Below are 18,803 nucleotides of genomic sequence, written 5' to 3'. Positions count from 1 at the left end.
GCCTGCGTCAGGAATTCATCACCGGTGAGACTGGAGAAAGGAAATCAACAGTTGGCAGAACAGTTCACTTCCGGCTGTAGTAGCCAGCCCATGAAATTAGTTCTGTCACCGTATACACAGATTTATCACTCCAACCACTAGAGTCCCAATAAATTAGATATGTTTACCTACATAAAAAATCATCTATGGCTTCCGCTAATTGATAATGGTCTCGTCACGGTTGCATGGTAGAGGCATAGCGAATTCATTAGCGCCATCCCCAAGGTAAAAACGTGTTTCCATTGTTTCGATGTCATGTATGTGGGATGAGTTAGTGTACTCGGTCTGATGATCCGCCCTGATCATGTGTAATCTCGGCCAACACCATTAGGCAGTTATTGCACTAACCCTTACAAAGAGATGTACGAATGACAATAAGTACTGACGAAATTTTTTGAAAACTTCTCCGATTCCTCCAAAAGTATAAAGATGATTTACGAGTGTCACGTAAATGAATCAACTCGGTGCAACGACAGACCTTCCTAATTCGTACTGCATTGTGGCATCGCGAAGAGCTTTCCGCACGATCGATGATCAAATGGACTTACAGCCTAGAAGTAGAGGCCTACGATTACCCTGAATGTTTATATTCTAAATTTCAGATACGACATCAGGTCTTACCAATCAGAGGGGTCAGCCTGCATACTCCAAGTCCCCCCCCCCCACCCCACCCCACCGATGTAGACCAAATCAGACCAGGCTCCAAATCTACACTGACCGTGTTAATATAAAAGCTCGGATCAATCTGGTTTCGGTACTGAGTTGATACTTTAAACTAAATCAAAGGAATTGTCATAATAGATAATGCTGTCTTCGAGCCAGAAACACTGAGCTCCTCACGCCTTGGCACGAGAAAACCTACTAACCAGCCAGGCATTGTCAAATCAACACACTGCATGAAACCATGAGGAGCCTTAACATCATTCATCACTTTAATGTATTTCCTAAATACTTGAACCATAAGATGCATATCAAGCCATCTTTTACGTCAGTTGCAAGACTATCTCACGTGTTTGCGAGCATCATTGCGGACAGGCAGAGTGTTATTTGGTTAAAATTGCTCTACTTAAGCAATTCGGGAGAATAACTTGTCAAAAACAGCAGACAGTACGATCTCGATGGGCATAATATTCTGATAGAAGTCGATTCTCGAATTAGCATTTGCTATCAGCGAGAAAAACAGACATTGTTGATAATATCAACGCAGCCGACGCTGCCTTATTGCCTGTGTTTTTTCGCCTCTTTTCTTTTTCTATAACGGCAATTAAAGCTGAAGTACATATTGTAGCAAGCGAAACGAATGTGGAGCGAACTATATTTTTTATCTCAGGCACAAGTGGTTTCTACGACAGCAGCAGGCCACCGTGTAGAACAGTTATGACCACACGAGGCATGATCAAACCATCAAACCTGTCTGTATGAAGAATACCTATAAGGTTGCCGAATGGAAGAACACCAACCCTCGTCATTCATCAAAATCATTCAATCAATCTATCCGTTTACAATGTACTTTCTATCAAATTGCATGTCAAGTAAGCCGAAATAGCTCAGTTGGGAGAGCGTTAGACTGAAGATCTAAAGGTCCCTGGTTCGATCCCGGGTTTCGGCAAGTTATCCATTTTTCACTTCGCATTGGAAAGTGTGAGGCTATTATTTTATCTTTTTTCTGTCTTCGTTTTTTTTCAAATTTTGCAACATCAGTGCGATGATTCATTTCACTTTAGAAATTATGATAACTGCTCCAGTAGAATCCATGAGCAACTTTTTTCAGGCTAATATGAAGTTTTGATGGATATTTGAAACTTGCAAGGCGACAAATGATAATAATCCTACGTGAATTGCATCCGGGGCCGGGTATCCGCCTATCAATGAAACGCATAAAATTACTTGTTGCCATTAAAGGGGTACGCCGTTCGTAATTACTGGTAGTCCAGGAAAATAGAAATGCAGTTATACACAATGCCATAGTGTATCACATTGTTGTTCCCAGCCTAGCCATTTCAACTGTAGGGTGTTTTAATGGTACAGCGTACATGTTTACAGATGCATACATGTATCATAGGGACATCTCGTTATATATGCCGGGGTATGTCTCCCCGGAGCCGTGGCAAATGACAGTAATCTAACACAATAATGAGGCCATTAGCAATTGTGTTTTGAGATCAATGTGAGTCTCGTCGGATGGCGAGGAAACTAATGATAACCATTTCGGATATGAAAAATACCAACCTGACATTCATTTTCGACCCATGCAGGCACTTCATATGCATATGCTAAATAACTTTCAGCATTGTAATAAGCTGCGGAAAATTGCTGAAGCCTGCCGTCGAAATTTGTGGAGGTTGGTTGGTAAACAGGACTGCCTCGCCCAAACAACTCAACAACAATTTTCCTAGAAATCTGTAATAGTGATATCAGCCAGTCAGGTTGCTTCTTTTGAGCGACGACTGACAAACCAATGAGTTTGCAGTGGATAAGGTATATGGCCAGGGAATAACAGCGACATCAATAGAGACGGATTGGAAACCAAGATCTTTCCGCCGTGTACTTCTGGAGTCTTCAACTCTGAGCTAAGCGAACGTCCAATACTAAAAAATCATCGCCGTTCAAAATAGTTCTTATTTCAAAGAATCGATAATGGACGGCAAAGGTTTCGAGGTTGGAACGCATGACCTAAAATTAGGAGAAAACACTTCTACATAGCGAATTACTCGCTTTGTGTACATTTATCGTGGCGTATCACACCAGGCTGTTTGAAAATGTTAAAACCCTTTAAATTTGTTCACAGCTCTTCGTAAAGTATATTTAGTAAATTGCAGTATCTCTTCGCCAATTCACCAACAACTGACTTCCGAAAACATCCGTCAGTGACGAGCACATACTTGAAATGGCCACTGAGGTGATGGCCTGGACATGAGAAATAAATTGGCCTTGTCGGACAATCAGCGTCGTTTTGAGCTTTTGCACCTTATGCACCAAGACACTGAGGAACCATCCGAGAGAAAAAAAGTGACGCCTGAAGCACCCTTGAAAGAGAACTGCATGTACTCTCAATCCAAATGGATTTCGGGATAGTGTTCTGTCAACACAGGTAGCTGTGGTGACGAGTACATTAAAGTGTACATTACAGTGTACGCATACAATATTGAGCTGTGTGTCTTGTACACAGATGCACTGTCCTACAAGGAGAAAGCAGGGAAAGCTACCATTTTCAGGGTGAAACAACTTGTTGCCAGATTGCCATATCGTTTTCTTTGAATTATCTTGAAATGACTGGTTTTGGTTGGTAACATGTTTCCAAAAATAAAACTGGACCTGACTTCACGCACTGACTTTAGTTGCATTTGTCATCAGGACAAAAAATCATCTATATGACCTAAGTAAGGTAATGTATATACTTATACATGTATATACTTATTCTTAATCTATTGCTTTGTTGAATATCACAGAAATCGAAAGGTTTTACTGGGACACCCTGTATACGAAAGTTGGATAACACAACCAGTAAGGTCGTAATTCGTGGCTTGCTCCGTGTTCTATGTCTCGTAACCAAGGTGATGCATGGTTGCAATAATTCTGGCCAGCGTCTACGAAGCAGCCCTGGCAGATTCCTGCTATTACCAGCCCTAAGACTGTCATCCATCACCAATAACTAACGATGACCATGACCTTACGTTGAAACAAACTGGTCATTAGGACTTTGCTGACTCGTCCTGGATTCTGTTGCCTAGACAAAAAGGCGTGAAATATCTTGGGTTGAAAAACATGAGCTTCCCAATACTGGATCACACTAGAACAGAATGTTCAAGAAACCAAGCCGAAATGCGAGTATGAAAGCTATTACAAAGTCACCTCAAAAAACACTGTCTAATCCCTGAATGGACTCTTCGAATCTTTAGTAGAGTCGTTGTCATTGCTTATAAGAAATAATCGTTTTGCCTTACCTGAAATGCCTCAAGAGTGCCACCCATCCGTTCCTTCGTACCCTGTAGCAATGAAGTAGACGAAAAGGTCCAATTATTATTCATGTCGATCTACTGTCGCTACCAGTGCGTATATCGCCATCATTCAAGGAGACTTCAGGGTGTATGTTCTCTGCCAGTAAGTCGGCATGATTATCACTATACCTTTGATACTTGCATGATTTTAATTGATGCAGCTATATTAAAAACAGTCATACAACTGATCGCGGTGACCCTTTCCAGTAGCGTCGTCGAGAAGATACTGCAACAATTGGATGATATTATTGCTGTGAAAGAGGTTACTGAAACAGACGGGGGAAGAATGGGGAACACCCAGGGTTGAGATCTACCCTTTATATGAGAAGTTTCCCCCGACATTAAGCATGTTCGACCTAATTTAGTTTCGGAATTATTCAATTCAACTCGGATTTGCCAATTGTGACTCCCTAATTCAGTTTCGGAATAATCCAATTCAACTCGAATTGCCATTTGTGACTTATCTCTCCTCCATTGACCTCTTTGACAATACTTTCCTACATGTACCAGTATACTTCCTGGTTTCGGGTTGTTTTGTGCATAAGTCTCTGAGATACAAAACTTTAAAGTTCGGTTTCAGTTTTTGCCGAGTGACCCGATATAAGAGAATGCAAATGTACATGTCCTTTGCACTCTTTGAAAGGAAAGAGTGAATGCACTCTGATCTGTTCTAAGGGATCGCCCTTCTGAAAGAGCAAAATCACCGTGAAACTTATTGATAATGTCTTACATGTAGATGTACATGTAGATATTCTTCACATTATGCGATTATATTTTACAGTCCTGCTTTTATTATTTTACCACACCTGCAAGTATTTTACGTTAATCATTTGCAATTATCATTTTATAATCCGTCACTGAGGGGGAAGTTCGCCTAAATCCAAGTTTCGCTCTTCTGATGTCTCAAAGAGCGATCACTAAGTTGTGGCTCTTCTTGAAGTGCGAATTTCACTCTTTCTTTTTTTCCTAGAGTACGAATCTCATCACTTTACGATTGTTGAGGTGTGTACAGTTCAATTGATTCTAAATATCCTTCCATCTTTTTGCCTCTCCGTGATTTTAGAATAATGCACAAAACTAGTCCCGTTCGATGAACCGCGACATCTCCTACATGGAAAGGGAAATGCACCGCCACATCCTCAATCAAAGTTTCATTCATTCTTAGTCTCACCAATGGGTCCTCGGGCACACATTTCAATCTGCAACCAACTGAATAACGACCATAATCAAATACTGTCAAGATCACGTTTTCTTCCCTACATAACCAGAATATGTTGTCAATACCGTTTAAGCGTATTGTCCGCGGTATTGCCAGAGAATGTTCAATTGGGCGATAACCATAAGACCTTAGAGCGAACTTCAGGAATGCTTCATTCACAGTCGTCTTTTCCCCAGTAACGATACCGTCTTTTATATTAATCATAATGATATGTTTCGAATCTTTAAGACCCTTCATCTCATAATAAATTCTTATGCCGTGATGGAACTTAAGCTCCACTTCCTTCCTTTTCGTCATAACTTCCGACAATTTATAAACCGTTGTCGACATGATGTTCAATGTTAACCTGCAGTTCACCGTAGCGCTTACTCCCTGCATAAGGTCTATTGATGCCCCAAAACTATTAAAACAAGCATCTGACTTTGGAATGACAATTCTACCTGAAAATATCCCTTTATGTGTGTCATAAAGTCGATAGAGATAATTACCTGAGTCCTTGCAAACTATAATTAAATAATGTTTATAAACACCTATCATTTTCTTCCAATCATTATAAAGCTCAGTTCTGTGGGTTTGGCGACAGTTTGCACCCAATTCATATACTAGTATAACGTGAGGTGACGTACGTGTCATAGCATGGTTCGAAATAATTATGCAGCCAGATTCTCTCTGGAAAAACCAGGTATCGTATTTATGCAAAACGACTGGCGGTCGAAGAGACACTATTCGTCTTAATTTGTAATTTATCAACTTCACTGCCTGAGGAAGGGAGTACATTGTAAGAATGTGACAAGCGTGCTGTGATTATGATTGTCGTAAACTTAATTAAGTGAGAGAAAGATGGCGATTTTCCGGTGAGTAAGTATTTCCTAAACTATCTGTACACAGTTTCGGATGCTGCGAACGAATCACCATCTTGCGTGACGACCACCGCCAATGATTTTACTTTCTTGCGTCATCGCGATCGCGGAAGTAGTCGAAAATGACCGATTCACGAAAATCCGGGATGACAATGCTAACGAAACGAAACGACTAATCATTTCATGTGGTTGTATACGATGGGATAGGTTGTCAGCTCATGAAAGGACACATTTGTTCATGGTTTCTCTCCTCTCGAATGGTGGACTGGCAGGAAAGATGTAAAACAGGGGAAACCTGCTCACGACACGATATGTGTAACAGGTGATTTTTTCTTGGTTTATTCATTCATTACAATGAAACCATCTTGAGAAAATATCAACCGACTCAAGCGCATATATCTTTATACGACCTATGTTTTCCCTCATTGGCGTCCTGTCCATGCGGAATAGCATATTTTTCGTGTCTAATTTATGTTGAAGTTTATGTTTACGAGATTTTAAAAAGAAGCGGCTATTACTTTTGTCTATTTGAACGTCTACAACCCTTAAGTGTTCACCAGCAGTAAGAGGTAGTTTGGGTAGGCAAGTGAATTCTATAGACTTGACTTCATCAGGTCGCCGATAGAAAATTAGTACTTGGTTTAAAAAAAGACTGTGGATATAAGTAGGCCTACCCCGAGCTAAGATGCCTGAAGGTCTGCTGCGAATTTCTCGATTTTGAAGTCGATAATTTGAAGTCTTGCGAAAGAGATAGATATTTCGAATATTTGGTTTTATGTGGAAAAGTATGAAGTGGTCTTTATTTGATACTATACCATTGTATACCGCATAGTGAGGAGGTAGAACATAAAAAAAGACTTCTGTCCCGTTCGACAATATTAGTTTAGTCCTGTCATTCTCAAAGGCAACGCTAAATTCATAATGGGTGATTGACAGCCGCGTTTTGGAGCTCCCCCTAATGGGCTGATACAAACACAATAATGAAACAATTTCTGCTATTTTTACTTCAAAGGTTTGAGAGACGTACTGGGAAAACAAACATCTTTCTGACCTTGGAATTTCGACATGGCCATATCTACATTGAGTAAAATCAAACAATGACAAATCTTGAAGTCTTTTAGAAGTGTGAAACCCCGTGAACAACAAAAATTGCTTATAGATGCAAGCGATCGATTCCTTGTTTGCTGATAGCGGTGGAATTTGGCACTGGTATTTAAGCCTAAAACTTGCATCTTTCTTGGTAAGGCTATAGACTGCCATTGAATTTTTAATTGCCCTAGGGTTTCTTGAGTAGATAACAATGTAATTGCGTTCAGGATGAAACCAACTTAAATACTTAATGAACGTGACTTTTGGAATCACAGAAACGTGCAACCGGTGATGGTACCATTGAATCGAGTTTGCCTACAACGTATTAGTAGAATAACATACCCGGTGATTAAAAACCTATAGCGAATACGCTAACAGAAATGGGGATTTTTGTATGGCCTGGTAAAAACCTAAGGCGGGAAAACGTTGCCTTTAATAAATCTGAGCAGTTTCGAGGACACCATACAAAGGCTCAACTTTATTCTTATCCCATGAATACATGAAGCATCACCATTTAGCATGTGCTGTATCGGTAAATCTCAATCAGACCATCAACCAAGATCCCCATCTGACGCCGAACAGTCCGTAGTATTTGTTACATAACATTACAATCATCACGCTGATGATGTTCTTTTGTCGGAATCGTGACAGGAACTCTTTGAGGTAAATAAATTTTGTGATCGTCTGGGGTTTACAACAATTTTATTGTTTTAAATCTCTGAAACATGACTTAAAAATTGGGTAGGACCTAGATACTAGTACCTTTCTATGATAAAGTAAAATATTAGCCTAATTTGTGTCAGTAAACCCGCCGCCTGGCCCTTTACCATAACATGTAGTCACACCACTAACATATAAAGTGCCTAACTCACGCTATGGCCAAATTGAGATTTTTACAGAAATGGCTCCCCATAGTAAGCCTAAGTCAAACAACCAATCACGTCGCAGATTACATAGAACAAGCATTTTCGCCTAACTCAAGCATTCATCGCCGCGGAATGTACTTCAGTTTCAGCTTTTGAGCGACTACCATATTGGGGAAAGGTGTGTTAACTAGCAGTAACCCGTTCCGCATCGTATTCATCGGTCTTGGGCGGGCTGGCCGTCATCTCATTTAATTTTCTTTCAACACAGCCTGGCAGAATCATGATGCAGGTGTAAATGTAGCCTTATACATAGACTTGATTTTTCAATTAGCGAAATTGACGGATAGGGACCTACCTTCCTCTGGAACATCCTTGATCCAGTATAATCGCATGCTTCTACCTTTTCCATACACCTTCCCTTCTTTTTACTCAACTGGCAGATTGGCGCCCGGCCAAAATCCGGCAAATAGTTGAAAGTGGATCCATTTCGTCTCAGATTTTGTACAGCACAATCCAGGATTGATGCGACTAATGCGAAGCCTAAATCTGGCTGCAGAAGACCTTTGCTTGATATCACGTGTTCAAAAACAAAGCATCTACGGTCCAAATTCATTGTTATCACACCCATGCAAATATACTGTTAACTGACAGTTTTTCGTGGGCGCTTTATTTTCGCGGATTTCGTGGCCAAAAAACTCGGATTAGCGAAAATATAAACCTGTGAAAAAAATTCAAAGAAATTGAAACAGAAATTTCAAGATACGATCCTTTAACGTTTGTTTTATCTCTCAACGTACAATGTAAATATATTATGATGTGCTACTATTCAGACCTGCTTTTAAACCATTTGTGGCCTTTCTTTAACTACTGATATATCATAGTCTATTTCACGAAAATATCGCATTGTATGGGGAAAAAAATTAAAATGAATGTGAAAATTTGTCAGTATTTTTACTGTTAATGGCTCATTGCAGGTGATGTCAAGTTGTTTGATTCCAACAAACAAGTACTTTTTCGATGATTTGGTCTTTGAAGTCTCAGATGAATACACATTTTTGTCCAATGCTTCATTTTTTTGTATAATGTCATATCCTAAAAAATCTGAGTGACATTATTTCGTAAAATGGACTATAGTCATAAAATCTCGCCTTATGCCTCATTCTTGCCTCTCGCTGTCTTTCACCGTTGTGTCCTTCAGCAAGCCAACTCGCTATAAATTAGCCTCATCCTTCAAATGAGACGTACATAAAGACGATGACCCTTGAACCTGATGGCTCTGCGAAGGCAAGCAAAAGACCACGCCCAAGAGTAGACACAATTATTTACTTGAGATTGACTCGTCACTAGTGACTAGGCCAACTTATCCCGCCTATAGGAGGAGGAGTTTCTCTTCCGAGGGCCCGCTGAGCGAAAGCTGATGATGAAAAAGAAGAAGAATAGCTTGTGAGGTAATGACCAGAGCCTAGGCGAGGGTGTCAACCGAGAGACCAAGAGGAAATATTCTATTCCCTGGCAGGATAGACAAGCCATATATCTACGAAAGAAGACTCGTTTACCCCCACCACTTACATGGAATAAATGACAGAACAAGATAATTGACAGTTGATAAGATAAAGCTGACATCACGCTCCCGCTAGTGGTGTTCAAAATCAAGTTGAATGCACGTAGACTGAATACACGTACCGGTATCGTCCCCAGGCTAATTGCATCCACAAAATATAGAACCTTATACATTTTTGACAACCTACATGTACATGTATGTAGATAGTGTCGTCCTTTTTTGTCGTCCTTTCTTTTTGGCGGTATTTCCTTTCTCATTCAAACAAACACCAACAAGGATATCATCCTAGGACGGATCGATTACAGAATCCTTGATGTATCCAAACACATGCACATTTCTTTCATAAACCCTGAGCGTAATTGATAGATATATGGGTTTCCAAACATTTGAAACAATCGACGATTGAAGTTTCTGCCGGAGGAACGAAGTCGCCAAGTCTACGAATCTAGCCAAAATGCAGCTGCAGCATGTCAGCGGGTAATGCTAACTCCCAGCATATCAGGTCTATCACTTGACCATTCTTTACCACTAACGGAGTAAGGACGTACGAAATCAATGATTGGTCGATTAACGGTCTAGATCAGAATTCCTGAACTGGGATTGGCTGATTTATGTTCTAGATCATTAATCCTGGCCAGTGATTGGTCGATTAATGGTCAAGAACAGAATTCCACTACTCTAACTGGTTGATGTATGTTCTAGACCATTATTCCTGGTCAGTTATTAATAGTCGATTAACGGTCTAGAAAATAATTCCTGTTCTCCTATCGGTCAAATTATATTCTAGAACATAAATTGACATTTATGTCCACTACGGCCTACCGACTGGGGAGAGATAATCTCCACGAAGGGGTTGATAACAAGTTCCCAACTTTTGCTTCTACATGTATTGTAGAGCAGCGCCTATAACATCAGCAGTTCTCAATTTCTCAACAACAAAGAGCTGCAATGGCTTTACCAAATGATCACAAAGGACGAAGGGAGCTCTTGAGCCGGCGGTAAGTATCAGTATACGCGACAGTAATTGTATCAAAAAAATATTCGGCAAATTTTTAGTTCTCAAGGTTATCTGTGTGACAAAGGGGTCATAAAGGAGCTTTGTTAGCCTGAATACAATGAAATGTATCCAGACAACTATTCGATCAATATCATATTGCAATTTGTAAGTAAAATGTAACGATTCAACTTCAATAGCAACGTTTATATTTTCCATCAAAAAACACACATTGTAATTGAAATTGGAAATTCCTTAGAATCTGCAAGAGCTGAGAACGTTCAAAGTATCGGAAGAAGGCAATCAGAATATCTAATTCTAAATATCACCAAGAAATAATCATTTATAACAAATACAGATCAAGCATGCTTTTACGCTATGTACATGTACACAATGAACATGTATGCAATGCCAAGCAGAATGCAGTTAACGTAATTAGTGTGATGAGCAATGCAGAAAGAAATTTAAGTTCGTCGGGAGGAGAAGGGAGTTTTCGCAAAGCCCCCGATACGTCAACGCGAACGCCTATACCATTGTTCGACATAGTTAACAATAGATCGAACAATGGGATAGGCGTTCACGTTGGCGTTTCGGGGATTTGCGAAAACTCCCTAATTTAGATACGCGATCTACAGGGCCGTATGATGAAATCAAGTGTCAAAAGCGTATCTGAAAATGGGTACACCATATCGTGATAACTGGTGGTCCAGGAATCTAGTATTGCAGTTATGCACAATGCCGTAGTGCACTTAATAAGAAGTTTGCTGAAACTTGGTATTTATAGTATTTTTAAATCTGTCTATACACAACGGCAATGCTGCAATTTATATACAAGTGCAAGATCTGCCTCGGAGATTTGACTATCTTTGCATCAAAGAAACTCGTTCATAGACGGAAGGGGTTAAGTTTGCGGTACATCAAAGGTAAATAAATCACAAAAAAATCACAAGGTGTTGTGCAACTGTTCGGTAGGCCTATATCTTCTGTTGTGATAGTTTGACCTACATATCTTTTATGCCTGGCTCATGTCTGATGTTCTTTGCTATCCATGGAATATCCTAAAACATACGAAACGTGCAATGTACAGTCGAAGTGTTTCTGTTATATTGCTGCTGGGTGTCCTGGTTTGTAGAGCACCCCGCAAACGATCGATTTTAAATCGCCGCGACTCGCTGCCATCATAATCGCATGTGACAAAAATCGCTCGCTTGCGGTGGTCATCGCAGGTGCCTGCGATAAAAATCGGCGATCGCATCGACCTGCGATCAATATCAAATCCAGCGATTACCCGTTTCACCAACAGATAAGAGATCGTTTTGTCAAACAGACCATCGATTAAAATCGCCGATTGGCAACAATTTAAATCGCTCGTTTGCGCATATATAGGCCTATACATGTACGACCAATTTAGACGGAAAATGGCACTAATGACCGTGTGCGAGGGGAGGAGCATAAGAATGACTCTGATATTCAAGGATGAGGCGCTTCAGGTCTATCCAAATATAAGTCACGTGACGGGCAGACATAAAGCCTCAATGGTTATAAACACTTCGCACTTCGCAGTTGTAATAACTCCGATCGGAGCTGCACTCGCCAGCACACATTGCTGAAACGAAGGTCGCCCGCCCATTTAGCGCACGGTATTTGCTCTCTACTTCACAGAATGCAATTACTGGTTTGGAAGGAAATGTTTTGTGTAGGCAAGAATCAGTCTGTGGCAAGCTAGTGTGCATTTTGGTGTACAGCATTTCAGATTCCTCTATAGCTGTAATTTTTATTGCACGCCCTGTATAGTATTCCAGTACACAACTCACAATGTACCGATGCCTTATATCTATCCGAAAATGCTGCACTGAAGTGTTGAGTTACAGCATTATTCCGAACCAAGCTGGTGTAGATGTTTGAAGTGTCCTAGGATAGAATGTTCGGGGAACAAAGATTCTTGATGACCATGACCTCTAGAGAACCATATACCATGGTCAGAATACAATAGGGCATGACACTATTTCCAGTGAGACACTATCTACGCCTACACCGGTTGCGAAGAGAGCTGACCAATGGAACATCTGAACATCTGTACAAGTACATGTACATGTATATGCGTTGTACATTGTGTACACGGAGAGGAAGGAAGCTCGGATTGCGTATTCCTACTAACCACGGCACGAAGGTACACGTTTGTGCACGTTCAGTTGGGAAAGAACTTGCGCTGGAAGAGATACGAAAGCTTCTGTGATTGAAGCCTCAAAGAAGAAGCGATGATTGCTCGCTTATGTTGAAAATCGTTAGGTGGTTGGGTTACCGAGTTCGTCATGAATCTACTTGATTACGACCATTTGTTTAGCATTCATTACAACTCTGTTAACACCTTGCATAGGTAACCATGTGTATTTTGACGCCGAGCCATACTATACAAACAGCAAAAGCAAGGGAATTTCAATTCTGCAAGGTTAGCCAAATCATTTTCCACTTGTTGCCTTCATGACTATGACAAACACTACACTGAGCAATTACCCGGTAGGTTACCCCATCCAAATACAAACAGGTGTCCTGCTCTAGTCGTAAATATCGACTTCTACAAATCGTTACAGCCCGAGGCAGCTAGGCCTACGTGTATCACGTATCCATGTACTAGCAATCGGAGGCGAATATTCATACAGAAAAGAAATCCTGGACGCAAGGGCCCAAAGCGCCGCGTAGCGGCAAAAAATCGAAGCTGGCGAAACATTTATAACGGGTCACCGTCACTTATTATTGGACTTATAGCGCATTTACGGGGTTGCAACTATTTTGCTTAATAGTGTCACCAGGAAAGAAAAGCATGCGATCTAACGCCGATCTATTTGTATAAAGTGATAATTGGAAGGTATATAGTAGGAAATATCAATAAAATAATCATTCCATGTCGTCTTTTGAGGGCATTTTTGATTGTAAAAAATATATGTGTATACGTCACCGGAGTCGCTGCAATGATAATTTTATCACAGCAGTCTCGCGCAAGTAGAAGTTCTTTACCTGTTCTTCACTTATTAGTCTCAATGTCTGGCGCAAAGCCAGACGTTTTCCATTACGATTTCACGATGTTTGACAAGAAGGAGCAGTGCGCGAGATATGCTAATGAGCAGACTTCCGTCGCTTGAGTTTCAAAAGAATGTTCCACATCGCGCTAAGCTGACCACTGCTGACCATGACAGGCGTGCATTGGACTGGTACATGTTGGAACTGAACATTGAATATGCTGGTGGTGACGCTTTCTGATGAGAACTTGGTCGTGACTGATGCAGTATCCTTGGACTTGTCCACAGCATCGTTCAATCATTGCTCTCTGAGCTGCCTTGATTCTGTACTTACCCAAATACTGAGACCAAATGCCTGTTGACTGTGCTTTAAGAGACACTGGCGCCATGCCTAGTCTCTCTTAAAGCACAGTCAACAGACACCAACCCCTCAGACTCAGAAACCACAAACGCCCAACCCTTCCTGCTACCTTAATACTTCTGGATCTGCATTTTTACTAATTTTGGGTAGAACTGGGTTGACTTTTCTGCATGAGCGTAGCCAGGATATTTTGAGGGGAGGTCGTTTTGCCGGAGGAAGAGCCATTTTTCTTCTATAGCACAGTATATATTAGATTTTCGTGGTCAGTTTTTACGATCTTTTAGGATGTTAACTCTCTAATTCATAGGTCCTTTTTTAAAAATCGGGCCCGTCGTATGCAAACCGGTAGCCCCAACTGCCAAAAATGATTGCGACTGAAGAATTTCAGGGGTACATTATTATGTTCAAATCAACCCTCTAGAGCAGCGAAAGCCATTATCTTCAATAACCCGCCTCCACACGATAGTATGGCAACAAATTGACAGGGCTTTTAAAGCTCATCATTGCCTTTGATGTTATTTGATTTTCTTCTTATAACCTCCAGTCCTCATGGTAATGGGTCTGGGACATAAACTGCTTTCATTTGTAGTCACGGAAATCTCGACATCGATGTGGGCGTACATGATATGTTTAGATACCGCAGTCTACTTCGAAGATACGTTCTGAGTGAAGGCATTGCTAAAGGGGATGCCGTGTATTCTACATCGGATGTTGGCCGGGTGAGAAGACGTGAGCTGACTGAATGCGCCGGCCGGGAAAGAACCTGACACCCATGGAATAATTTAGTGGCGATTCCCCGACTTGCGGGTCGATGAGAAGCAGTGCAATCTATATTGTAACATAACAAGCTGCAATCTGCAATCATATCATAGAAACAAAGATTTTTGAAGTTTTAAAAAACCTTTAAAAGTTGTTCGACCAACACATTTGGCGCACGACCCCGTTGTGAAGCGAAATGAAAAAAATTATGTTTTTAAGTTTTAAAAAAGGTTTATTTATTTTGCTGAAAAATCTCTATTGAATGCATTACCTGTATTTTTCTTATGGTTTGACGAACCTGAAAAGATTTTCAGAACCTCAAAATCCTTATGTCTAAGAGTTGGGTGCTTTTCCTGCTTGATGTATATATAGTTCCGTCCAGTCCTTCAACCGGCGATTTATAGCTTTTTTAGCGACCTTTCGTTGATTGGGGTTCCCAGTTTTTATTTTGCTGACGCCGACCAAACACAAGCTTCATTATTACTGTGAAGGCAATAAATAACCTTCATCACAATATTCAGCTCATAACCTCCATCTCCTTTTAATCTAACGGACTTTTCACATTTTTAATTGCCTTTCAATGGTGATAATAGCTATGTTGCAACGACCTTGGAGGAAAACTCATTCAAAACTATAATGAGATATCCACCTCTGATGCATATGTAGCCGATATCGGTCGAGAGGACGTGGATGGGGGCGGAGTAGAGAGAGAGTGGAGACGACATATCTACATCTCCATCGATTCGAAGAAACAGAACGATACACTCAGGGAACGCATTTCCCTGCAATTGCTGATATCAGGGTAAACGATTTGGTTGAACGGCGAGCCGAGGGAGGAAAAGTAGTGTACAACTTAGACCGATTAGTCGCTGGGGATACCAAGAGTTCTTATACTGAAGGGGAAATGGATCTGGAGGGTGGCTGGAGTGGATGGACATTGGCAGACTCCAAGTCGCCACCGAAGTGAAAACAAACATCTGAGTTAGCTGGCTATTGGTCGATTCCGGTAATAAGAAACCAAAATACCATACTGCAAATAAGTGATGGTCTATACAGTACGTGACTATTATACCTATAAGACGTTGGCTCCTACAGACTGTGCGATTAGAAGCTGGCCATAGAGGGCCATGAACTTTATACTGGAATGCATACTATGCTGATATCGAGCGAAGGACCTGTTCTGTCATGTCTATTGCATTGTACATGTAACAGTTGCGAGACGCCACGGCTCTACTACATGTCTCAACTGAGAGCCTTAATACGGGGAACTGAAAAATATTTTCCCACATTGATGTTAATTGTTCCTTTTAGATGACTGGAAGTGATAATGACAAAAGCCATGACGTCTTATCCAGCTTGATGCCGACAAAGATGAAGCAGGCAAATGCTATCGCAATATGTTATCGATCAAGTTAATCATTCTAAAAATGGCAGCTTGTGTAATTCTTCTAGATTAATTAACCACGGTTTGTCACGAATGAATGTTAGAGATTGTCATCAATATCTTATCACACCACAGGTATATATAGGTCGACATACATTAGTTTACTTCTTAATCCGAGAGTGTACTTGATGAGCTAGCTATGGGTAGTTCTTAAATTGACTGCTTTTTAGTGGCCGGTTCCTGCCTCTGGGGTTACATTACAATCCACAAAAGCGAAAAGCGAAACAGACACCCGACTAACAGAGAGATGTACGGTACCAAAATGTACATGCATAAAACTATTTTTTTTTATAAATTTCATTATAGGAAAGTACATAGAGTGCCATCTTCAGCGTATAAGCCGCTGTGTGATGATCTCATACTTTCCAAATAAATTTCACATCTGCAGTTCATCCAAAACTGACATGATGTGATCAGTTCATTACTATTATATGATATTGTGATCAAAAGGAGTCAAATTTGCTGAATATTGGGACATTTTATTCAACGGGACAACCCATTTACTTTTTACTTTTGATCTGACTGCTTCAAAACTACAACATTGTTGAACGGTCTTGAACCGGATGACCCAGTCGGTGATATATATCTATCCAGCTGAGTGTCATGTACCTTATTGGTAACTTGCCCCGGGGCTTATAATCCAATAAATTATCGATTCGATTATAGACCTCATATATCCAGGGGTCAATTGTCCTCGAGAATGATAACATTAGCCCGACGGACCCCTCTGTCCTTTTGATCACGGTTGGCCTAGTTGAAGCAAAAGTAAAGAAAGAAACATCACCCTGTCTGGCGCACTTTGAATTTGTTAAAACGGCTCAAGTTTCAGTCTGAAGAAAATTCAAAATGACTCGAGACATGTTTGTACAAACCTCAAGGTTAGTTGATATATGTATCTTGCCGATAAACTCAGACTTTTATAATTTGTTTGAATGAAGTGGTGCCTCGGGCTAGACGTCTAGAAAATGGGCCTGAATGCCATCCACTGGATCAAAAGACAACAAATAAGACATGTGTATCAAAGTGGTCGCGACTCTTTTGGCCGGTTTTACAGTTGGTTGCCAAGCAATTTTCTCTGTTTGGCCGCTGACTCATAACGAGATGATAATCTATAGCTGGTCTGACGGCGTATGCATTGCTGGGATGAAAGAATGAAACGGTGAACTGGTGTACGACTTGGCTGGTGACGGAGCCGGGTGACTCAACATGCACAGCAGGAGACTTTTGTCATGGCAAACAACCTCATCCTAGACAACCAGCACCACATTTGCCGAGAGCATACCACGGTTCACGCGGGATTTCCTGCAAATGTCATCCCTACATGTATTACTGACTGATGACGAATCCAAGACTGACAATGAATCCAAGACTGACAATGAATCACAGCGATGGATACTATAGGCCACAATGTTCTCACTGTTACTGATTGACGGGCTTACAAAGTTGCTTCAAATCTGCAACGCACTTGAATACCCTGCTGTTTTATCGGCTCACAAAATGTATGTACTTTCCGTCGAGCCATCTAACTTTGACTTTGATGCATAATCTAAGCATTTTCTGTGGGTTAGTTGGATGACTTCGAGGGCACGGACACTCTATCTCGAATCGGAGAAAGCCTGTTCGGGAAATGTCGGTGCCGGTGGTACAGGGTTGACCTTATCACGCAATGGGGATTCGAAAAAGTTGGATCACTGGCCGGGACTGCTGGTTTCACTGGATTGAGACTCATGGATCACCGCCGCCTGCATTGGGATCGTTTGAAAATGGGATATTATGATATTCTTGTGTATAATATGTCGATTGGTTCCTCATCCCGACGCTCACGCGCGGCCTATTCCGGTGATTTCTCTGGTAAAGAGTGAGGCTGAGGAATCCATGATGGCAGTGCCACGCGACCAGTGTGTGCACTTGAAGTAAATGGTGGAAAAAGTTAGGGATTTGGGAATTTGGCAATCCATCCAGGCGGTGGTGATCCATGAGTCACAATCCCGTAAATCCAGCAGTCCAGTGATCTAGTTTTTTCGAATACCCCATTATATATATCGCATATTCAGCGGGAATGTATTGGTCATCGCTGCAAGATTCCTCCACATCCAATGAAAAGATGGTTGGTAGTAATTTCTTTCTGATGAAGATTGTACAGCGAACTGATTGGACAGTCTAATGACTCAACATGCTCGGAGAAATGACTCAACAGGCTGTACTCAAATGACCTCACCAGTCCTCATCCACCACTAATCGATTTGCCGTCAATCATAGGACATGTATTGATGATCATGGTATCACATGGAGAAGAAGAAAAAATGCAAATTAAGGCATTTTATTGATGACGCGGACAGATTAATTTAGGCAGGCAATACTTCCAACAACGTCGCTTTTAATTTGGGGCCCTTTTTTCCAATGTTAGACTGACGCAGTCCTCGAGCACGATAACACGAGAATAGACGATGCAGGATGACGAAACGGACTCCCCCAGGAGTCTACTCCCTGAAGGCTTGGCTGCAGAAAGCAATCTAGAAGTTCATTGAATTGACATTCGCCGAACAAACAGAGCATGTGGTTCATTGATTTATCTGTGATTGATGTTGCCCGTCGC

General features: G+C 41.1%; 1 protein-coding gene and 1 non-coding gene across 3 annotated transcripts in view; one reads left to right on the top strand and one right to left on the bottom strand.

Moving 5' to 3' along the window:
* LOC135486593 (serine/threonine-protein kinase PLK1-like) overlaps positions 1-18,803 on the bottom strand; it is a 104,068-nt gene that overhangs the window by 84,664 nt on the left and 601 nt on the right. The window lies entirely within an intron of this gene.
* Positions 1,576-1,648, top strand: Trnaf-gaa (transfer RNA phenylalanine (anticodon GAA)). The gene has a single exon. It is a non-coding gene; the product is annotated as a tRNA-Phe (tRNA).

The sequence above is a fragment of the Lineus longissimus genome, chromosome 4 (assembly GCF_910592395.1).
Source record: "Lineus longissimus chromosome 4, tnLinLong1.2, whole genome shotgun sequence".
Taxonomy (NCBI): Eukaryota; Metazoa; Nemertea; class Pilidiophora; order Heteronemertea; family Lineidae; genus Lineus; species Lineus longissimus.
Note: the sequence above shows the minus strand (reverse complement) of the source record. Positions and strands in the feature narration are given on the sequence as shown.